The sequence below is a fragment of the Lithobates pipiens genome, unplaced genomic scaffold (assembly GCF_037356315.1).
Source record: "Lithobates pipiens isolate NorthernLeopardFrog02 unplaced genomic scaffold, aLitPip1_a1.2 Scaffold_18, whole genome shotgun sequence".
NCBI classification, from domain to species: domain Eukaryota; kingdom Metazoa; phylum Chordata; class Amphibia; order Anura; family Ranidae; genus Lithobates; species Lithobates pipiens.
This window is the reverse complement of record NW_027507758.1, coordinates 515,441,812-515,466,867: the sequence shown is the minus strand read 5'-3', so window position 1 is coordinate 515,466,867 and position 25,056 is coordinate 515,441,812.

Below are 25,056 nucleotides of genomic sequence, written 5' to 3'. Positions count from 1 at the left end.
AATGCTGCTGTCAAAAGGTGTCTTCATTGCTCCTTCATTCAGACTGGAGATACCCTAAGCCCTTGTACACACGGTCGGACATTCCGATGGAAAATGTCTGATTGGACCGTGTTGTCAGATAATCCGACCGTGTGTGGGCTTCATCAGACTTTTTCAGTCGGAATGTCCGACCAACAAAGTTTGAGAGCTGGATATAAAAATTTACCGACAACATGATCCGATCAGACTTTGTCCGATCGTTTGTAGAGAATTCCGGTAGGACAAAGTGCCACGCATGCTCAGATCAAATTCCTAGACCAAAGCTATTGGCTACTAGCCTGAACGTAGTCCTGTCGTAACTAAATGACATCATCACATTACGAACGTTTGTATTTTCTGACAACTTTGTCCGACCGTGTGTATGCAGCACCAGTTTCGGACAAAATCCGTTGAAAAAACAAAACGGCGGATTTTGTTGTCGGAATGTTTTCTTGAATGATCACATCTTAGCAAAGGATAGCAACGTTTCAGAGCCTAGCAATCATCCACTTTCAGGAACATGTGCATTGGGAATATTGCTCTCTACCCTAAGACAGACGTACCCAATTACTAGGTGAAAATAAAGGAAAAAAGCCTAAAAAAAATAAATAAATGAATGCAGCCACTTCTCCACCAGTGTACATATAAAAACGTCTTCTGGTGGAAGTAGTTATATCGGGATTGCAGCCATGATCCCAGCATCAACATTTGTAGCCAGATACAAGCTTTCCTGTATAAGTGATCTCAGCAGCTTCACAGTCACCCAATCACTTCTACAGGGTTTGAAAAGGACACCCCCCACTGTCCTTCCCTGACTGTCAGAGTACGATTGTGGGGCCCAGGACTGCTGCTCTTTTTCGGGCTGGCTGAAAACAGAGAAGAAGAAAATATATGCATACCTTTCCCTCCTCTTTAGCGTAGGACACCAGAAGCAACAAGGATTTTGTCACTTCCAGTTTCGGTTTGTTGTTTACAATGATCTCTGCTTGCCTTTGCCCAACTATTACAATGGACCTTGTTCATCCCTTGTGATAGCAATAAAGTTGAAATAAAAAAATAATAATAAAGAGACAATATAAAACAGTACATTTAAATAAAATAAATAATAAAATGAAAACATTTTTAAAGGGCCCCTGCCACACACAAATGCAAACACACACTTGGGTCCTGCACACATATGTGAGGTATCATTCTGAGCAGAGTGAGAGCAAACATTCTTCATCCAAACCCCCTGTTTAACTATAAACTGGTAACCTTTAAAGGCTTTTTAAATGTAAAGCCTCATACACATGATAGAACTTTGTACAAATTTTCCCTTGGATTTTTGTACAAAGGGCGTCGGCCCTGAACTTGTATTGCATACACACAGCAGGACTTTTTCAGCCAAGTTTCACCAAATCACGTGGTTTTTCTGCTCTTTACCACCACCTTTGGTCAACTTCTGTATTGTTGTCTGATCTTTTGCATTGGTTCTGAGCATGCCTGTTTGTACTTTGTACAAAAGTCCGATGGTTTTCTGTACATACGATCAGACTTTGCTCCATCGGACTTTAGTTGCCAGAAAGTTTGTCCATTCGCACAGCCAACAAAAGTCAGATGAAAACCAAAAAAGTTTGTCCGATAGAGCGTACACGGTCGGATGTTGCTCCAAAACAGCTAATTTGCATGTTTGTTGTCAAAAAGTCTGATCGTGTGTATGGGCCTTAAGGATAATTTATTGTTCCATTGTTTGTCGCCATTCCACAGGTGTTTGCAATTTTAAAGTGAGACATGTAAGGTATCTATTACTTGTCATAACATTGTCTTTTATATTTTACCAAAAATGTATATTATATTGGATTTGTGTGCATTAAAATTCATTAAAGTGTATTTTATCCTGAACATTTGTAAGTTTAAAAATGGCTGAAGGAATACCAACCACCACTTTATTCTCCAGTTTACTTTCAGAAAATATTTAATGTTTGGAGGATCTAAGTAATTTTCTAGCAAAAAAAATCAGATTTGAACACGTTTATAAGAAATGTCAGAATTGGCTTGATATCTAAGTGGTTAAAGGGTTTGTAAAGTCTAAACATTTTTTACCTTAATGCATTCCTTGCATTAAAGTAAAAAATGTTTAGGTGTCAGCATCGCCTCCTCAGCCCCCTTTTACTTACCTGAGACCCCTTTCGATCCACCACCGTGCACGTCCACAGATCGTTTCTCCCCTCACTTCTGGTTTTTGCTAGCTTTGCTGGGGCATGGGAAGTGAGGGCATCAATTCTCCCCTCACTTCCAGGTCTTGCTAGCTTTGCTGGGCCATTAGCTCCCAGTGCTGTCAATCAAAGCCAGTGACGATGGAGCGGGGGCAGGGCTAAGTCCTTCTGTCTGTGTCAATGGATGCAGCAGCTTCCCATGGGGGAAATGGACAGAGAGGAGGAGCCAGGAGCGCCAGCGGGGGGGGAGAAGAGGAGGTTTCCGCCCACTTTGTGCGATTCCAAAGTCTATAGGTAAGTATAGACATATTTGTCATTTAAAAAAATAAAATGGACCGACACAAAAAAATTCACCGGGGGGGGTCTCTCTTTTCTATAATTTGCTACAACAAAAGAGACAATTTTCTAAACTATAGCCACTTCAAAAATGGGAAAGAGACCTTTCCATATCCTTTACGGAAGGTCAGTGGAAAAAAGCCATCCAATGTAATTGTCGTTTTATTAGATCTGTAACTCGCTGGGGGACAGCTCAAAAACTTCTTCTCAGGTGGTATTATACCCCATATATTACTGCAAAATTTTCACAGGGGAGCACTAATGTGTGTTGGCGCGGATGCGGTAAACTCGGCACCCTGATGCACATGGTTTGGGAGTGCCCTCATCTCCAGAGTTTCTGGGGAAGTGTATTCTCTCTGATCTCTAAAACCACTGGCATCATCAGGAAAGGTACCCCAGAATCCATATAGACCAGTATCTGCCCTCTCTCAGAATGATAGTAGTCCAGATCTTGATGGTGGCTAGACTATTAATTGCTAGGAAATGGAAAACTCCTAGCCCCCTAACATTAGTGAGGTTATTAAAAAAGTGGATGAAACTTTTAAGTATGAGCGGATAATGGCCACGATAGAAGGAAAGTCCTCACGTTTGTATGCACAGTGGGCGCCTTGGACCAATACCAAAAAAATTGTGTGAAAACATGCACTCTATGATCTTTCTGATTTGCTGCTTATTGAGAAATAACATTACGTTGAACGTTGTTAAGTTACATAATGTATGCTGTTTAACAATCCGATGATGTACAAAGAACACATACGTAGGTTGCTATTGGGACAATGTTAGATATTGCTCCATGTGAATTTTTGATGATGTACGTTACAACTGTTTACTGAAAATTGTAACGGATAAACCTTTCAATAAAAAATATATTCTAAAATAAATAAATAAAATAAATAAATAAAATAAAATGAATTACCTTTCAAAACCCCTTAAGAATTGGTAAGCCTCAATATAATACATTTTGTTTTAGTGTTTAATACCATTTTAAATTCAAATTTGTGCTCTTCCAATTCGGACAAGTCCATGCTCTCGCTCACCTCTCTACCTGCTCAGCACTGCCATCTATGTTGATTCAAGACCAGTTTCTTCATTCTTAGGCCATTGGATGACCACTGATAAAGTAACTCCTGAATATGAGCATTAAATTTACATAATCTTGGCTGAGAGTGTACATTGTACTACGCTGCAAGAAGTGTACACAAAAGAAAAATTGCTAGAACAAAATTATCAAGATCTTTTTGCAGATGTATAATACGTTTGTCACTAAATCCTTTAATCTACTTGCTCTCACCAAAACATGGCTCCACGAATCTGACACCCCTTCTCCTGCTTCCCTCTCCCAGGGTGGCCTTCACTGGACCCACTCCCCTAGGCCTAATGGGCGCAAGGGAGGTGGAGTGGGATTCCTCCTATCCCCCAATGCACCTTCCAGGTTATTCACTCCCTACCCTCTCTTTCCCTCTCATCATTTGAAGCTCACTGTATACGTCTATTCTCTCAAACTTCCTTAAGAATTGCTGTGATCTACCACCCCCTGGACCATAATCGACTTTCCTTGATGAGTTTTCTGCCTGGCTACCCTACTTTCTCTCTTCAGAAATTCCCATAATCCTTCTCGGTGATTTCAACATCCCTGTTAATACAAACACTCCTGCTACTTCTAAACTTCTTAGTCTAACCTCTTCATTTGATCTGAAGCAATGGGTACGGGCTTCTACTCACTCTGATGGCAACACCCTTGATCTTGTATTCTCCTACCTATGCACTCCATGCAACTTCTCAAACAATCCTTTTCCTCTCTCCGATCACCACCTTATTAGTTTCTCTATCTCCTTGTCTTCCAGCACCTTTATCTCCAACCGCCTAACCGTCACCCGTAGAAATTTTCGCAACTTCAACCCTTCTCTCCTCTATTCTGCTACTGACCACCTCTAAGCCCTTGTACACACGGTCGGAGAATCCGTCGTAATGTGTCCTATCGGACCGTGTTGTCGGATAGTCCGACTGTGTGTGGTATGCATCGGACTGTTTCCGTCTGAATATCCATCGGACCAAATTTTCCAACATGTTGGAAATATTTTCCGACCAACTGGTCCGATAGGACATACTCCGATCATGTGTAGAGAATTTCGATCAGACAAAGTGCCACGCATGCTCAAATCAAATTCCTACATTAAAGCTATTGGCTACTAGCCGGAACGTAGTCCCATCGTAACGAAATTACGTCATCACGTTCTGAAAGATCTGATTTTTCGACAACTTTGTCCGACCGCGTGTATGCAACAGTTTCGGACAAGATCGGACGGACAAAATCCGACAGATTTGGTTGTCGAAATGTCCGACCGTGTGTACAGGGGCTATGACAAAATCTCTCCCCTGTCCTGCCCCAACCAAGCCACTTCCATCTACAATAAATCCCTGCCCTCCACCCTGGACAAGCTCGCTCCCCTCACCACACGCAGAATCAGGCCTCGACCCCTACAACCCTGACAAACAGATGACACTAAACTTCTCAAAAGACGTAGTCACGCTTTTGAGCGTCTGTGGCACAAGACTAAGTCTCTCAAAGACTTCAACCAATACAAATCTGCCCTCCAGAAATACTATTCTTTCCTCCTCCCTTCTCCGGCGGGGTTCCCCAAGGTTCTGTTCTTGGACCTATTTTATTTTCAATCTACACCTCTGCCCTGGGTCAGCTGATAGCCTCTCATGGCTTTCAATATAATTTCTACACTGACGACACACAAATCTATCTCTCCACCCCTAAACTCACTCCATCAGTCTCCTCACGCATCACTTACTTGCTAACAGACATATCTGTATGGATGTAACAACACTTCCTCAAACTCAACTTGTCCAAAACCGAGCTTAAAATATTTCCTCCCCCATGTGCCTCTTCTCCTGTCTTGTCTGTCAAGAGCAATGGCATAACCATCCACCCATCCCCACATGCCAAGGTTCTAGGTGTTTCCTGGACTCTGAACTCTCCTTTCGGCCCCATATCCAATCACTTTTCAACGCTTGCCACCTCAAAGCTCCTGATTCACTCCCTGGTTATCTCTCGCCTTGACTTCTGCAACTCCCTCCTCATTGTCTTACCTTTAAATAGACTATCCCCCTTCAGTCCATCATGAATGCTGCTGCCAAGCTCATCCACCTTACAAGCCACTCAGTGTCTGCTACCCCTCTCTGCCAATCCCTCCATTGGCTGCCACTTGCCCAATACAAAATACTAACACTAAGTTACAAAGCCATCCACAACTCTGACCCCAGCTACATCACTAGCCTAGTCTCAAAATACGAACCTAATCGCCCTCTTAGTTTCTCCCAAGACCTCCTGCTCTCTAGCTCCCTCATCACCTCCTCCCATATCCGCTTACAGGACTTCTCCAGAGCCTCACCCATCCTCTGGAATTCGCTACCCCAATCTGTCAGACTGTCTCCAAATGTATCCACTTTTAGGCGATCCCTGAAAACTTTCCTTTTCAGAGTAGCCTATCCTGCCTCCATCTAACAACTGCACTATTCTCTCATTTAGCTCATCCCCCACAGCTTTTACTCTTTTGTATAACTTGACCCTCCCTCCTAGATTGTAAGCTCTAACAAGCAGGGCCCTCTGATCCCTCCTGTATTGAATTGTATTGTAATTGTACTGTCTGCCCTAATGTTGTAAAGCGCTGCGTAAACTGTCGGCGCTATATAAATCCTGTATAATAATAATAATACGTTTCTTCTCCCAAAAAAACTATTAGAAAATATAATTTAACACAATACAAAATAATATAATGTTATTTAGCCAGGATCCGACTGTTGTTGCCTGCAATTCAGGGACCATGTGCAATGCTGTTGATGTGGAGATGTCTCCCTCTAGTGTTTGCTTGGACTTGAGCGGGCACCTGCCCATTTAATCATCCAGGCATTGTATACAGACACCATTGTCTTTGTCCACATTTCTGGTACTTGTAGTGCCACTGAATGCAAGTTCATTTAATCCCATAGACAATGTATACAGACACCTGTGCTTTCGCTCACATCCCTGGCATCTGTAGTCATACAGGATACAATACCATTAAACCGACATACACTGTGATCACTTGTGCCCAAGTTAAACAGGAAAAGTCTGCATCCTCTATCTGTTAACCACACACCAGCTAAATTTGCTCTTCTCTTTCATCCAGGATTATTTAATCTACCATTCTATAAGTGCTAGCTGAAGACCTGCCGGATTCCAAGGAGTTACCTTTAACCCCTTTTATCCCTTCTCAATCGTCACAAGTGATTAGTGTTGTTTAACATAAGGGGGTCTGCTCTCATCTTCCTGGAACTTTGCTTAAAGGAGCCAGCCAAGTTAAATACAATAATGTGCTAAACGTTTTGATAGTTGCTTTGATGTTAAGTGCCTGTGGGCTGAAGAGACAGAAAGTAGTGGCTTGACATAGTCAACAAAAGTGTCAGTTGTCTACCTTTCTGCTGTCTGTTCACATAGGTTTTAAGGACTGAAACAGGGTTTGATTGTATGTAACCACATTGTGTTTCTTTGCATTTTTGCCTTAATGATAGAAATCCTTAGATTGAATAATTGCATTAATTACTAGTGATTTGTCGCCTTAAGATAAGATATTTACTTGACTTACAATTTTATGTTATTCACTCCTTTGTGTCATTCTTGCCACAGTAAACAAAAGCTAAACTGTTTCCTCAGCATTCAGTAAGTATCTTATTAATGGTGTCAACAGGAAATAATGACTTAAAGAGGAAGTAAACCCTGATGAGTTTATTTCCTCTTTCATTCCCTGCAAAGGTAAAGCATAATGAACTACTATGCATCGCATAGTAGTCCATTATGTGTCACTTACCTGACACAGGAGCCAGCGAAGTCACCGCTGTCCCCTGTAGTCTAGGGCATCCTTCTTCTCTGTGGGTCTTGCTGCTCTGCTGCTGTTATTCGGCAAAGCCGCAATGACGTCACTCCCGCGCATTGCGCACGGGAGCCGACACGCGCGACATATTGCCGTTGACCGCGGCGCGATCAGTGCGCCTGCACGCCGCTGTCTATGGCGCATGCACCATAGACAGCGGTGCCTGTCTTTCGGCAAATATCTCCAAAACCGTGTAGGTTTAGGAGATATTTCTTAGACCTACAGGTAAGCCTTAATCTAGGCTTACCTGTAGGTCAAATTTGGTTGTAAGGGTTTACAACCACTTTAATCAGGGGTGTCAGAGGTGTTGGAGGACTTGCAGAGTCGAGGCAACCAGTGGGGTACAGATTCTATCAGCAGCCCTCACTGTGGTAGCGCTACAGTTATAACTCTTTGCATTTAGGTTTTTACATTTTAGGGCAGAATCTTAAAACAAACACTACCTCTTAGGTCACCTTACCTGCACATAAAGGGCAAAAACAACATTATTTTGATGCTCAATGCAAGTTGCAACTGGGCACCACAATGTATATTTTTATAAGTATATGCTCCTGCAGATAAGTTAAGGGATCATGTTCATTGGGTGTGCGAATAATTGTATACTCTTGCAAACTTGCAAAAAAAGTGTACCAATTATCTGCAAAAAGATTGCTCCTTGCTAGTTTAGTAAATCAGACCCTATTATGTGTTTACAGGCTTTGCTGATGACAATCTGTCCCTATCCCAATAAATGATGTGTGGGATTTTATGCATCACATATTCTATTCATCTATACTGGTAAGGCCAAGGTGACTAGAGATAGCTCATTCCTTCTGATTATGGGCTTCTAGGCAATAATGGAGCCATTGTGCACTGAAGAGTGGCTATGCAAGATGGGTGAAAGGAAGCTTCCTTATTGCTGCTTTTAGTCTGCAGTACTAAAAATGACTATATTATTACAACAACTCTTTCTACAAGCAGCTTCATATATTGTGTAAACGGGGCTTGTATTCATTGCATTTACAATGGAGACTGAGGCTGTTTTCTGAGGGCCTCCAAAACTGCTGCCATTGAAAATCATTTAACACTTTGTTGAAAAAAGAAAATCCCCTCTAGATGATCTATGTACATTGCAACGATTTTAACAAACTCTTTAGTGGAGTCCTACCTGTTTCTGTTCTTAAGAAAAAGCTGTAGGTCCAATATGTCCCTGGAATACTAATGCTGCGTACACACGATCGAATTGTCCGGTGGACTTAGTCCGCCGGACCACAGTACGCCGGACAATTTGATCGTGTGTGGGCTCCAGCTGACTTTTTCATCGTAAAGTCCGGCAGACTTATAAAGTAGTTTTGACTCAAAATTTGTCCACCGGACTTGGCTTTCAGTGGACAATCCGTTCGTCAGTCCGGCGGACTAAGAATGACGCATGCTCTGAAGCAAGTACGAGAAGGAAGCTATTGGCTACTGGCTATTGAACTTCTTTTTTCTAGTCCCGTCGTACGTGCTGTACGTCATCGCGTTAGAAATCGCCGGACTTTCGGAGTGTCCATGTGTGGCCAAGACCAAGTCCGCCGGACAATTGTGTACACGGCATAACTCCTGAAAGGGAGTATCCTTGTTGGATATAGTCAGCTGATGCACTTCCAGTGTTCTAATGAGGAACTCTAATATTTAATTTCCATTGCAGAAGATGCCTAAAATGTTACTTGTACCTTAGTATAGACTCCTGGGAAAAGCAGGAAGCCAATCACACAAGCAGGAAATATTTCCAGGGAAGTTCTGTACACCAACTGTGTACAAAACATGTCCAGGTTGCTATGTTGCATTAGATTTTATAGAAAAATACAGCAGCTGCAGATTGAAAAGAAAAGGCAAATGTAATAACATTATATCAGAATACGGCTTGTGTAGCAATTAGATATGCTACATTATTTTTTTATTTGTATTTTTTTTTTGGAAAGAAATACTGCAATTTTTTTTATTATTCATTCTTGAATAAATGGTTATACACAGAGATTCATCTATTTAACTGTATGTCTTTTGGGAAAGGGGGGGGGGGGTAGTAAACAAAAGGGCTAAATAACTGTTGGGTAAACAATCAAAGCATAAAACAGAATAGACAAGAATGTCAGGCCCAGTCAAATTAGACAGCAGTCACTCTGACAAAAGCTGGCAGTTCGGCCGGCTTCTGACGAAGGGGCATGACCAAAAAAAGGTCCCATGATTGACATCCGACCAGTGCTCACCAATGGCTGAGCGCACTGACCGATGTGTTTTGGGGGGAGTGTCAAAACACAATAGCTCAGCAGGGGGGTTGTCGCTGTCCTAACATTGTATAGTTAGTACAGGACCTTCACTGAGCAGGGAGTTGTGACTGTTAGTCATCAGCTCTCTGTTCTGCCCCTGATCACTGGAATGTTGGGCTGTGAGGAGGATGGGAGAAGCTGACTCAGGCTCTCAGTGGCTCGCTGAAAGGCCAGGGGCCAAATAGTGGGGCATTTGGCCCATGCGTACAGCAGCTGGTCTGAACATCTGGCTTCTGTCAAATGTGCATGACCAAAAAAAGGTCTGTTGATCGGCATCCAATCAGCGCTCTCAGCCAATGGCTAAGAGAGTTGACCGGTGTGTTCTGGGAGGTGGCCATCTCCCTGTCAGAAAAAAAATAGCTCAGAGGAAAGATTGCTATACTTACATATCATTTTTAGTACATGATCTCCTCCCATGCTCTTCAGCCCACTGGGTTGAACAAAAATAAAACAAACTAGGCTTAAAGCAAAGAACAGCCTACCTGAATACTAATTAAATTTATAGTTTAGGAATGTCTTCAGATTAGATCATTTTAAATCTAATGAAAATTGTACATGAATTTTAAAATCAGATTGTAATGTGTATGTTCAGGTTTAGATACATTTTTGAATTGTCTAACAGGTAAATGCAGAGGGTAGATGAGTGGTACTTCCTTTCTATTCTCCACAGAAAAGAAGTAAGGGAGGAGATGGAACAAATGGAGAAGAAGTCTACCACCCTAGGAATGTACTGGGTATTATGTCTCCCAGCTGGTCTAGTAATATGTTGGAAGCCCCAGGCTGACATACTGTTGAAGGACATACAGGCTAGATGTTAGCTGGTGGCATGCGCATAGCTCTTCAACCATAAGGGTCGTATCCTGAATACCTGCTATTCTGAGCTAGTGAATTTATGGGGGCTGTAATGTAAACATAATTTAAAGTAAAATGAGTTTAGACATTTCTGAATGAAATGAAATAACCTCATTGTAAAAATAAGGATCTTTTGCTGCAATACTAACCTTCAATTTAAAGCTGTCCCAAGGCACTAAATTTTTTCTACCACTAGATGTCACCAGGCTTCTCTTTAGAATGACAACCAGCATCATTCAACTCACTTCTTCTAAAGGCTGTCATGAACCTACGTCCCACCCACACATCATCACGTTAACATGGGGGCAGATTAAAACTGCACCAAACAGTGCTTTTGTCATGAGTGGTCATTAAAACAAAAGCCCAACCTAAAAAAGAAGAGTATTCATTGCAGGCAGAGCTTTGCAGGCAAAAATGGTGGATCAGATTTTGGTAATGGATTTTAATCTTTTATCTAACTATACTGAGAATAAAGATAATGGAACTGATGATTATGATATATGCAATATAAAGCACAAAAAAGTGTAGTTTGACTAATAATAATAACAAATATTACCATTCTGAACATTCAGATTATTTTGTGTAATCTGTTTTTCTTGTGGCTTTTTTTTAAAGATATCTTCATTAAGTCCTGGTAATTCTTTTGAAACTTGAAACCCAGTCAAATATTATTTTAACCCTGTGGCTTGACTTTTCTCCTCTGAATGGCCAAAAAAATTCCATATAAATAACTGGCTATTGTCCAGTGTTTTTTCAGAAACAAAATGAGACATTAGGAAGAGATACAGATATTCCAGACGTAGTGCAGGCTAACTTATTAAATGCTAGAAGCACAGATAAATATCTAAGATTTTCCATGAGGGTTTTTTGTTTTCCTACTCTATTCCCTGTAGAAATGTATATTATTTAAAACTCAACTGAACTAACAGAAATAGATATGCAGATAGACGTTGTACTAACAAACTCAATTTTCATAGTTTTACCTCAACTTTCCTGTTACAGGTAGGGACGAGCCACATGAAAAGGCCCTCTTTCCATACTGTGAAGTTTTTTTGTTTTTTTTTGGCATGGGTACATTTACCCCATGGCAATGCCAAGCTAAAAATTACAAGAACTCTGCATTACAAAAAAGTTTTGAAACAATTCATAACCCATCCCATGCACATATATATATATATATATATATATATATATATATATATATATATACAAGTTTTGCCGTTTGTCTAAATATGACTGTACAGACTGTTAGCATCAGAAAATACCTAGAACACTTATGCCACATACACACAACCGTTTTTTCCATCAGAATAAACTCTGACAGTCTTTCTGACAGAGTTCTGCTGAAACAGACTTGCTTACACACAATCACACCAAAGTTCATTTGTTTAGAACACGATAACGTATGACGGGACTAGAAAGGGGAAGTTCAGTAGCCAATAGCTGCCCTTGCGTCATTTTTGGTCCGTCGGAATAGCATACAGATGAGCGGTTTTCCCAATAGAAATTGATTCCGTTGAAAAGATTTAAACATGTTCTATTTCTAGGTCTGTCAGAATTTTTGAAAAAAAAGTCAGATGAAGCCCACACATGATCGGAATATCCAATTAAATGATTCTGTTAGACATTTTCTGACGAAAAGTCCAGTCGTGTGTATGTGGCATTAGACATTCCAGACATCTACTCAGACACATCTCCTCCTATTCTCTGCAATGCGAGTCTGGGTGAGCCAACTTGTGATGAAGGGTGTGGTTGTTATGCCTGTACACATGAGCGATTTTCCGCTGGAACTGTCTAGCGTACACACGATCATACAAAAGTCCGGTTGTCAAGAATGCGGTGATGTACAGAACGTATGACGGGACTAGAAAAAGGAAGTTCAATAGCCAGTAGCCAATAGCTTTCGTCTCGTACTTGCTTCAGAGCATGCGTCCTTTTGGTCCGTTGGAACAGCATACAGACGAGCAGTTTTCCCAATGGGAATTGGTTCCGTCAGAAATATTTAGAACATGTTCTATTTCTAAGTCCGTCAGAATTTTCGAAAAAAAAAAGTTTGATGAGGCATACACATGATCAGAATATACGATGAAAATCTTCCGTCTGACATTCCGCTCATGTGTACGCGGCATTACTCTGCTATGCTGCCACAGGGCACTATATTGTGAGAGCTTGTGGGTAGGTGCTGCGTAGTGTGGTGGTCGAAAAACACTCAGAGTCCAGTTGCAGAAAACGGAACTGTAGTGAAAATTAAGTTAGGCAATGCAAAACAAACCCAATGTGAAGGCACCGAACCAGGAACACTCATAGAATGTAACGGAGATGAGTAGTAGCAGAGGGTCAAAGGTTTGCCAACAGCCTCAGTCTTGTGGAGTGAACTGCAGCCTGGCTAGCCTGTACCCAAGTGGGGAGGCATTCAGAAAGGGTGGTGTGTGTATTTGCTAGCTGCTTTTCTGATCCAATGGATACAATGCTTTCTCAGTCACTGAACCAGATCAAATAAGCAGAGCAGGAGTCCTAGCTTTACTTGCTGCATACTGGTTTTGGGTCATTAAAATAATTGAAGCCTAATGCCATGTACACACGGCCGGACTTTTTGACAACAAATGTCCGACGGAACGAATCCGTCGGACAATTCGATCATGTGTGGGCTTCATCTGACCTTTGCTGTTGAAAAAATAGGACGGACTTTAGATTTAGAACATGTTTCAAATCTTTCCGACGGACTTGAGTCCGGTCGAAAAATCCATTCATCTGTATGCTAGTCCGACAGGCGAAAACCGATGCTAGGGCAGCTTTTGGCTACTGGCTATGAACTTCCTTATTCTAGTGCGGTTGTATGTGATCCTGATCGAATCTGTTGGACTTTGGTGTGATTGTGTGTTGCCAAATCCGTTCATTCGGAAAGTCCATCGGAAGTCCGCCGAAAGTCCATTGGGAAGACCATCGAATCTAGTCTGCCGGAAAGTCCGGTTGTGTGTACACAGCATTGGAAAGCCAGGCAACAAGTGGTGTAGTGGTTAGCACTCTTGCCTGGCGGTAAAAAGGGTCGCTGTTTTGAATCCCAACCACAACACTACCTGCCTGGAGTTTACATGTTCTCCCTGTGCCTGTGTGGGTTTCCTCTGGGCACTCCGGTTTCCTCCCACACTCCAAAGACATGCAGGTAGGTTAATTGGCATCTGTCCAAAATTGGCCCTAGTATATGAATGGGGACCTTGGATTGTGGGCTCCATGACAGTAGGGACTGATGTGAATGTACAGGGATAGGGACAATTGTAGACACTCACTCAGGTTGAATTGGATGGACTGGTGCCTTTATTTAACCTTACTAACTATGTAACTATGTAACAAGTATGACCCCCTCCCAGCTGATAAAGAATTCAGTGCTAATTTTGACTAGAGGATAAGGTTCCAGGGTTCTGCAACAGTGCTAGAATGTGAGCGTGCACAACTACATAATCAAGTACAAAACAGAACCAGCGGTGGCTGCTGGTCTGGCATTGCATGTGATGATGCCAGTGAGAAGGACAGTGACAAGACTGACTGGAGATCAGCAAGAAGTGCTGCCTCAGGGGAATGGTCATCATGAATGTAACAGGTAGGGAGGAAGATTGGGGGACTCCAGTTAAGGTAAGCAATATTCTGTCTAATATTATCCCCTAGAAAAAACAAACATTAACAACTTCCCACCCTCCGGCCTATAGTAGATTCATGGTCGGGTGGGACTTTCCTCTTTTGCAGTGGATGTCACATGATGTAATCTCAGATGGCACGATGCAGCTGCACAATCTGTCATTGTCTGTGTCCACCAAACACAGGTGATGACTGATTGCTATATCGACCTGCTGCCAGTATCATGTGATCACTGTGACAAATCACAGCAGAGCACATGAGAATTGTAAACAATGGATTGATTCCTTTCATGCCATCCATTGTATACAATTGTGTTGCTAGCTCTGATTCGTGACAGTGATCACATGGTAAAGACAGGGCCAATCACAGCCAATCTGTACCATGTAATTAGCTTTGGCCAATCACAGATAATCAAAAGACACTGAATGATTCAGCTTCATTCAGTAAACATGGTTGCTTATACCAATGAAATTCATTGGTATTAATAATCATGTTGTTTAAAACAAAAAGCAAATCCTGATCACTTCCCCAGAGTAGTACAGTGTATACTATGGTAACACTGTATTGCTTTGTTTAAAAAAATAATATATATATATATATATATATATATATATATATATATATATATATATATATATATATGAGAAAAGCAAAATGAATAAAACAAAAAAAAAAAAAAAAATTATGAATTTGCATACAGTCAGAAGGTCAGTATCCTTGACCACTGCTACACCAGTTATATGATAACGCTGTAACTGCACTGGTGACAGTATGTAAAAAAAAAAAAAAAATGTGGATTATTTTTTTTAATTCTTCTTTTTCCAAAATATTGTGACAAAAAAAATTACAACTTCAAAAAACTCGCCATGCCTCTTACTAAATACCTTGGACTGTCTACTTTCCAAAAAAGGGTAATTTGGGGGTATTTGTACCATCCTGGCATTTTCAGGCCTCAAGAAATGAGCATATCAGGATTGATCAATTTTCCGATATATTGTATATACCATAGTTTATTTACAGACTAAATAATATACACTGATTTGCATTATTTTCATTAACGAAATGTAGCAAAATACATTTCGACCTAAATTTTAGACACATGCAATTTGTTTAGTTCCAAATTCACTTTTCCACAAAATGCAACAAATATGTTCATTCAGAAATATTAGAATTAACGAAAACCCATTTAACAAACTTTTCTGAAAATTAGTAAATTCCTAAATTCAAACATTTGTAAATTCGAAAATCTGAAAATAAGAATGAAAATCCAAAAATTCAAAAGAATGAAACACCAAAAATAAGAATGAAAATCCGAAAACCTGAAAATTCGAAAATCCAAAATAATAACTAGCTAATTAATAATAATAATAATAACTATTGCTAACTTTTATATTATAGGTATTGGAATTTCCTTTCAAATTTGGCTGTTAGTGAACTTAAAGGGATTGTAAAGTGAATTATTTTTTTTTTTTTAAATAACAAACATGTTATACTTACCTCCACTGTGCAGCTCGTTTTGCACAGAGTGGCCCCGAACCTGCTCTTCTGGGGTCCCTCGGCGGCTGTCTCGGCTCCCTCCCGCAGGTGCTTCTCACGTTCATGCGAGCTCCCTTGCATGGTGAGAAGCATCTGCGGGCGCGCTCCCGTGATACAGCCAGCGGCTATAACCGCTGGCTGTATCACACGGCCCCGCCCCCCGGCGCTCCGCATCAGTGGATGTGATTGACAGCAGCGCGAGCCAATGGCTGCGCTGCTTTCCATCCATCCACTCCAGCCAATCAGTGGCCAGGCTGAACGGTGGAAAGGACGTCGGGGGACGAGCGCGGGACTTTCGAGGGGTCAGGCAAGTAAAACGGGGGAGCTGGGGGCGCCGGCACTGTCAGATGTTTTTTCACCTTAATGCATAGAATGCATTAAGGTGAAAAAACATTTACCTTTACAACCCCTTTAACGAATATGAAGTTATCCGAAGTTACAAATTATCCAAAATAATGAATGCCGCATCTAACAAAATGGAATGTAACTAATTAATAATACTAAATAATAATAAAATTATACATTTATTATTATTATTATTATTATTATTATTATTATGTATTATTATTAAGTTATTATGTTCCTTTCATTTACATGTAGCATTCGTTATATAGGATAATTCATAACTTCGGATAAATTCATAATCGTTACATTCATAAACAGCCAATTTTAAAAGGAAATTCCAACAACTATAATATATATAATAGTTAGTTATCATTAGTTAGTTATTATTCCGGATTTTTGAATTTTCGGATTTTCAAATTTTTGAAAATTTTCACATTTTCGAATATACAAATTTGTGAATTTACAAATACCACATCTAAATGAATGGAACATAATGAATACAAATTTATTTGAAATAACAAAATTCAATAATAAAGAATGACCCAAAAAACGAAAAATAAAAAAAAGAAAAGTAAAAATAACGAATGAAACAAAAACTAAAACTAACAAATTTTTCGGCAGTGCACATGTCTACTACATTTATGAAGAGAGGTGTAAATTTGGTGCTAAGAGGTGCTAAAGCATTGGCCTGGGCAGGAAGGGGGAAGTGCCTTGTACTGAAGTGGCTAAATCCTTCATCAGTTTTGGGCAGGTGGTGGAGAGGAGAACATTTTAATAATTTGGTGCAGGGCTAGATAATACTCACACAATAAAAGTATCGGCATACAAAATATGTAGTGAAATATTAGAAGGGTGGGGCTAGGTGTAACTTTGGGTGTTGGGGGGTGGTTCTACAGGGAGTTAGGGGACCAGGCAGAAGACTAGGTGGCCCTGCAGCAGATGAGGTTTCTAGAGGAAGCTGGGGGCAACTGTGGGGAATGGGGTCTCCCCAGGGGGCTGGGGGCTTTGCAGGGTACTGTGCAAAACTGTAGGACCATGCAGGGACTGAGGGATGCTGTTGGAGGTTGAAGGCACTATGGTTGAGCTGGATGACCTGCAGAAAGTTACAGGGCCTTGCAGGGTGCTGGGTCGCACTGTGGGAGGTTAAAGGGCATTTTGGGCACAGAGGGCTCTCAGTAAGTCTGGCATGAGTGAGAGAATGAGCAGCACTGCAGGCCACTATGGGAGGGGATCTGCAGCTGGGTGGAAGCCTGGAAGGAAGAAGGTTCCAGCCTGGCAGAATACGACAAATGGGTGGTTGAGAACCACTGATTTAGTGAATCTCTAGGGTTAAGCTTCATAGGGAAATTCTGCCATTTGCAACCACTTCCAGCCCCCCAACCGTCGTTTTACGTTGGTAAATTGAAGGAGGATATCGTTGTTATGGCAGCAGCTAGCTGCCATAACCCTGATATCCTTGTCTTCAGCGGGCAGTCCGGTTTAAGATAAAAGTGTCAGATTCGGCGTGAGATTACTTTTATCGGCGGTGGAAGGGGGCCCGTCCCACCCCGATCCGGTGCCTTCCGCCACTTACCAGTGTTCGCACCTGTCTCCTTGCTGGACATGTAGACGAGTGAGGGGAAGATGGCCCCCACCCGTCTCCATATCACTACAGGGCGGAAGCGACGTCAAAAGCTCTTAAAGGGCCATTTTTTTATTTATTTTTTTAAATGACATTTTTTGTTTCCTTTTTTTTATTGCATTTTAATGTAAATATGAGATCTGAGGTCTTTTTGACCCCAGATCTCATATTTAAGAGGTCCTGTCATGTTTTTTTTCTATTACAAGGGATGTTTACATTCTTTGTAATAGGAATAAAAGTGACACTTTAAATGAAAAAAAAAAAACTGTAAAAATGTAAAAAAAAGGTAAAATAAATAAGAAATGTTTTTTTTTTAAACGTGCCTTGTCCCGACAAGCTCGCGCGCAGAAGCGAACGCTTATGCTACTAGCACCCACATATGAAAACGGTGTTATTGCAAGAGCAATAATTCTAGCCCTAGACCTGTAACTTAAAACATGCAACCTATAGATTTTTAAACGTCGCCTATGGAGATTTTTAATGGTAAAAGTTTGTTGCCATTCCACAAGCTCAATTTTGAAGGGTGACATGTTGGGTATCAATTTATTAGGCATAACATTATCTTTCACAAAAAAAAAAAAATAGGCTAACTTTACTGTTGTCTTATTTTTTAATTTAAAAAAAGTGTATTTTGAAAAAAAAAAGTGCATTTGTAAGACCGCTGCGCAAATACGGTGTGACAGAAAGTATTGCAACAACTGCCATTTTATTCTCTCAGGTGTTAGAAAAAATATTATATTGTTTGGGGGTTCTAAGTAATTTTATAGCAAAAAAAAACAGTTTTTAACATGTAAACACCAAATCTCAGAAAGAGGCTCGGTCCTTAATTGGATAAATAGTATAATGTGCAAATGTATATGTTGCTGGACATAAAAAACTGTGAGGCGTATGCATTAAATATAATGTATTTGTTATAATTATCTTTAACCTTTCAACTGGCCACCCCCAAAATGATGTGAATTGGAACCTTAGGGTCATGGGTCCATTACACTCGATACCAATGCTGTTATTACTGAGATTTAGCTTTGCTGTTAGATTTTCTGTACTCTTTCAATCCCTGCTAAAATGTAAATACTTTATATTCCATCAGTTTATAGTGAATAGTAACCTTTCTGAAGCGTGCATAACAGACACAACAAGAGATTTTTAATACAGGGAGCAGCTGCAGATCAAATGTTTTTTTTTTTTTTTCATTTCTATTGTAAAGAAAATAGCAGTCGGACTGTTTTGAATAAAAGAAAAAAAAAAGAAAAAAATAGTCATTTGACATAGGCTCATTCTTTCTCTCTAATCTAACTACATGAGGCCTTTTGTAATGATAAAGTGTGATTTTTCCATTTCCAAAATGTGGCCTTGGTAAAAAAGCAGAAATGTGTTTTATAATTCAGAAAAAAAATCAGGCTGAGGTCTTTTCCCTAAAGGCAGGATGTAGTGGAGGTAATAATTGTCAGGTCTGAGCGAAAGAAAAAAAATCCTTGTGGCTTTTTAATATGACTATGAATAGTGTGACTCTTAAGCTAGATGAGATAAAGGCTGGAACAAAAAAGAATCTTGAATTACACCAGCAGAAGCCTAATAGCAGCAATTACCAGAGCCTAGTATTCCAGGGTTCCACACCCATCATTGCCGGGAGGTAAAAGATGTTAGGCAGAGAGTGAAAGCCTTGTCTGAAAAAAGCAAACATTAGGGTATTCACTTGTAAAAAACCTACATGAGCCGTCCGCATCCTTCTTCACGGCCTTTCAAATACAGCTCTGGAGTTGTCTTGGTGACAACAGCATAGAAAAAAGGTCAATGTGCCCCTTAAATTATATGGGGTACATTACTGATTTGCCTTGTTAGGAACTGTGGAAATTGCATTAGTGGCTGTCCATCTCTACCAATTATGAGACATACATATGTATGATTGCTAATATTTTATGTCTTTTGATATAGGCATGTATAGATTTTTGTTAATTAACTGATGTATTCTAAGCAATAACAATAGTTTGCTAAAAAATAAAATAAAAAATAGGCTGCTGTGAGTATTGTGTGGAATTTTTTTCAGGTTCCAGTATCGGATCTAATCATGGAAATAGCTGGGGGGTCAAGTCAGGATAATATGGCTGTGAGGCCCACTTCTCATGGATGGTTGTGTCAAATAACCTTATTATAAGATATTATTTGACCAGTTGAACATTTATCTTTATTTATTAAAAAGCACGTTGATGTCTATAGATACAGTATGAGATTGGGGGGTCATCAGATTAAACTAACAGACTTTTGTTCTTTATTGCCTAAACATAGAATAGCAGATGGCCACATTTAAAACTGAACTCCAGGAAAACAGTTAAATACATAGATAAAATACACATAAGGGAGCTGTTTTACCTACCAAATGATTTGTAGACATGTGCAATTCATTTTGATCCGAAAATAATTTAGTTGAAATTCATTTTGTTTATTAGTTTTCTAACGGGAATCCGGCCTCCCTTGTCCTTAACAACCATGAGTCTTCATCTATCAGCTGGCTTCCCCACTGACAGACGAATGTAAAGATAAAGAATGCTGGAAATTGCCCGGCGATACACAAAAAAAAAACACAGCGTGGGGTCCCCCCAAAAATCCATGCCAGACTCTTATCCGAGCATGCAGCCTGGCAGGTCAGGAAAGAGGGGGGGCAGCTGCATGACCTGGTGGCACCACCCCTTTTGATATCACGTGACATCACACAATGTCAGAAGAGGTGGTGCCACCAGGTGTGACGTAGTCTGGTGGCCCCGCCCTTTGCCTATGTAAAAATGGTCAAAGGCAGACGGCAGGTAGCCTCTCAGGAGGCAAAGCATTTTTTGCATTTTTCGAGATTGGCGAGCGTCGTGATTGATGCTGGATGTACATTGAGAGACACTTTTTTTTACTTTCAATCTTTATTCAGGTTTTTTTTTTCTCAAGTGTAGAATATGTTAGTAACACTACATCAGGTCATTAATACATACCAGCCAAAATATTAATAATAAGTTTGCATAGTGTAGACATGTCACTGGAGAAGTGATCGAGGGGGTGTACATCTCACCTAGGTTGCTACACAGTGTGAGATGGTAAATCCAGGATGGATCAGTTTCTCAGCAGCGATATGCTGCTGAGTTGTTATTTAATTTTGCCGGGCCTGGGTTTATATGGAATGGCAGGTAGGTTTGGTAGAGGGACCTGTCATTCCACATCCCCCGATCCAGTTCTGGGTTTGGGAGCAGGTGAGCTTTGATCCTAATTAGCCTGGGAAGCTAAAGGCTCTGCAGGGTCTGCAGGTGATTGCTCTCAGCCAGGGAAACGAACAGTCTGTGTGTTTGAGGAAGCTGCAAGCACAGCCACTGCTGGAGCTAAAACTCACCCTGCAATATCCAGGCGAAAGACGCTGTGTTTGTAAGTGTCAGATAGGTGAGAAGAACCTGTTAGTAAGCGCCCAGCCGGGCTAGGTCTTTTATTTTTGTTGTACTTAGAAAGCACGGTGTTGCTGTATATTTTTGTTTGCTGGACTGTTTGTACCACGAATAAACGCCAAGATCTGCTTTATAAATTCCAAGTCTGCTGTGAACTGTGTCCAAACACACCCTACCCCGGGAAGATCCCTTACAATTGGTGTTCGAATGCGGGCAAGTCGGTTGCTAGGGGCAACGGTGTGGACAGACTTGGCTACAGCTGCTGATGTCCTGGGTGAAAGCTGCAACTACACTCCAAGAACAGTCCAGCAACATGGAGGAGATGCTGAAGCAGTTTATGCAACTGAGTTTGCAACAACAGCAACGACATGAACAGTCCATGGCTGCACAACAACAACTTATCGAGCACCTGATAGCAATTCGAGAGGCGCCTGTGGTTGCTAATCCACCCACAGTGATGGGAGCCGCTCCAGAGATTTTTTTTGTGAGAAGGACTGTGCAGAAAGCGCTGCAAAAGATGACTGCTGAGGACGATGTTGAGGCCTATCTAACAGTATTTGAGCGCGTGGCTGAGCGAGAGAAGTTACCAGCCGCTGAATGGGCAGAGGTAATTGCGCCCTATTTAACAGGTGAACCTCAAAAGGCCTACTATGACCTCAGTGAGCAAGAGGTTAAGGACTATACTCGGCTAAAAGCGGAGATACTTGCCCGACTAGGAGTTACTACTGCAGTCCGTGCCCGGAGAGTACGCAACTGGAGCTACAGTCCGGACAGATCAGCGAGGTCCCAGATGTATGACCTAATCCATTTGGCAAGAAAGTGGTTGGAGCCAGACACTTCTACTCCTGCACAAATCCTAGAGAAGGTCGTGATGGATCGCTACCTCCGAGCACTTCCTACTGACCTGCAACGCTGGGTGGGACAAGGTGATCCTAAGAATGCAAACGAACTTGTCAACCTTGTGGAGAGGTTCCAGGCGACTGAGGACTACCTCCGTGATGTTCCTGCAGCATCTTCACCTCTCCGGAGCGCCAGATCGGTACCGTCAGCGGGTAAGAGACTTCCATCTATTGGGGGAGTGTGGAGGGCTGCTGATGGGGGGAAAAGGGCTCAAGTGGTGTCTCAGGGACAAAAGACTGGTGATGGTCCCGGGTGGCTAAGGGGCTCTAAAAAGGACTCCTTGCCAAGGGGACCAGGCCCTATCCAGTGTTGGAGATGCCATGAGGCGGGACACGTGTCTGCCCATTGCCCTCTTACCTCTGAACCCATGGAATGTGACGCTAGCCGGCGTCAGTCGCTATTTGCAGAACCATCTTGTGCTGCAGTTCCTGGACTAGAGACTGAACCGCAAATCTGCAACATCACAATCAATGACTTTCCTGTTAAAGCGTTAATGGACTCAGGAAGCCTTGTAACCTTGGTGCATGCTAGCCTGGTGACTGGGGACTTAGAGTCTAAAAAGCATATGAGTGTTGTGTGCATACATGGTGATACAAAAGTGTACCCTATAGTGCTGGCTAAAGTCGGGACTGAACAAGGCACCGTACAATATGAAGTGGGTGTGGTTAAAAACCTCATGCATAATGTAATATTGGGGCGCGATTTTCCATTATTCTGGGCTCTCTGGGAAAAAAGAAAAATCCCCAAAAGGAGTGAGGATACCTCTAAGGGGGTTGCCTTGTCCACTGTGAATGATAAAAGTGTGCAGGATGAAAATGATTGTTTTCCTTTGCAGGTCCTGGCTGGGGAGGAGGAGGCTCCTCCCACGGAGCAAAATATACTAGACTTAGAGGTGTCTAGCGATAATTTTGGGACTGCACAATTACAGGACCCCACTCTCAAAAATGCGAGAGAGCAGGTTGCTGTTATGAACGGGGTACCTCAGGAACCAGACGCTGAAAAAAGATTTCCACATTTTTCGGTGACTAATGATCTTTTCTATAGAGTCAATAAGGTTAAGGATGAGATTGTGGAACAGCTTCTGGTACCTAAGCCGTACCGGCGTCAGGTGCTTGACATGACACATAACCATGTTCTTGGGGGACACTTGGGGACTGACAAAACGCGAGAGAGGGTTCTCCAGAGGTTTTTTTGGCCGGCCATATATGATGACATTAAAAAATACTGTGAGTCGTGCCCCACATGTCAGGTTAGTGCCCCAGTGTCACATTTTCGCAGTCCTTTGGTTTCGCTCCCTATTATAGAGGTGCCTTTTGAGCGTATTGCCATGGATTTAGTGGGTCCCATTGTAAAGTCAGCTAGAGGACACCAGTATATTTTGGTAGTCCTGGATTATGCGACCCGCTATCCTGAGGCTGTACCCTTAAGAAACACTGCATCTAAAACAATTGCACGTGAGTTGTTTTATATGTTCTCTAGGACTGGGATCCCCAAAGAAATCCTGACTGACCAAGGTACGCCATTTATGTCGAAAGTAATGAAGGAATTATGCAGACTATTTAAAATCTCACACATCCGTACCTCTGTATACCACCCCCAGGCGGACGGATTGGTGGAGAGATTTAATAAAACTTTGAAACATATGTTGAAGAAAGTGGTGGCAAAAGATGGTCGTGACTGGGATCATTTATTACCCTACCTCATGTTTGCTATTAGGGAGGTGCCCCAAGCGTCCACAGGGTTCTCACCATTCGAGTTGGTCTATGGTCATCACCCTAGGGGTCTACTGGACATTGCAAAAGAGACATGGGAGAATGAGTCCACCCCATACAAGAGTGTTATTGAGCATGTAGCACAAATGCAGGACCGTATAGCCACTGTAATGCCCCTGGTAAGGGAACACCTCCAGAGGGCTCAAGAGGCCCAAAGTAGAATTTACAACCGGTCCGCAAGAATCAGGACATTCAACCCAGGCGATAGGGTCCTTATACTAGTCCCCACTGTTGAGAGTAAATTCTTGGCGAAGTGGCAAGGTCCTTATGAAATTGTTGAAAAGATCAGTGAGGTGAACTACAAGGTGCACCAACCAGGTAGAAGGAAGCCTTTCCAAGTTTATCACATAAACTTGATCAAGCCCTGGAAAGACAGGGAATCCTTGGTGGCGACAAATACTGTTAATAATTTGTCACAACCAATCCCTCCAGTCAAGGTAGGTGATACTCTATCAGTGTCACAGAAACAGGAGGCTCAGGAATTTTTACAGAAAAACAAAAACAAGTTCTCTGACCTCCCAGGGCGTACACACCTCATCCATCATCACATTGAAACTGAGCCTAGAAGCAGAGTAAACCTTAAGCCCTATAGGATACCGGAGGCACGTAGGGAAGCCGTATCTGCCGAGGTAAAACGTATGCTTGCTCTGGGGGTAATTGAGGTGTCACAGAGTGAATGGTCCAGCCCAATTGTGCTAATCCCAAAGCCCAATGGAACTTGGAGGTTCTGTAACGATTTCAGAAAGTTGAATGAGATCTCCAAGTTCGATGCGTATCCTATGCCCAGGGTAGATGAGTTGATTGAGAAGTTGGGTAACGCCAGGTACATAACCACCCTCGATCTCACAAAGGGCTACTGGCAGATTCCACTTTCTGGTGAGGCTAAAGAGAAAACTGCATTCTCCACCCCTGATGGGCTATTCCAGTATGTAGTGATGCCATTCGGGTTACATGGAGCGCCTGCAACTTTCCAGAGGTTGATGGACTTGATTCTGCGACCACATCGTGATTACTCAGCTGCCTACCTCGATGATGTGGTCATTTTTAGCCCTGATTGGGAAAGTCACCTCTGTAAGGTACAGGCCGTGTTGGATGCCATAAGTGATGCGGGGTTGACCATAAATGCCGAAAAGTGTGCTCTAGCCCTAGAAGAGGCCAAATATCTGGGCTACATTATTGGGAGAGGGTTGATTAAGCCACAGCTAAATAAAATTGAGGCAATACA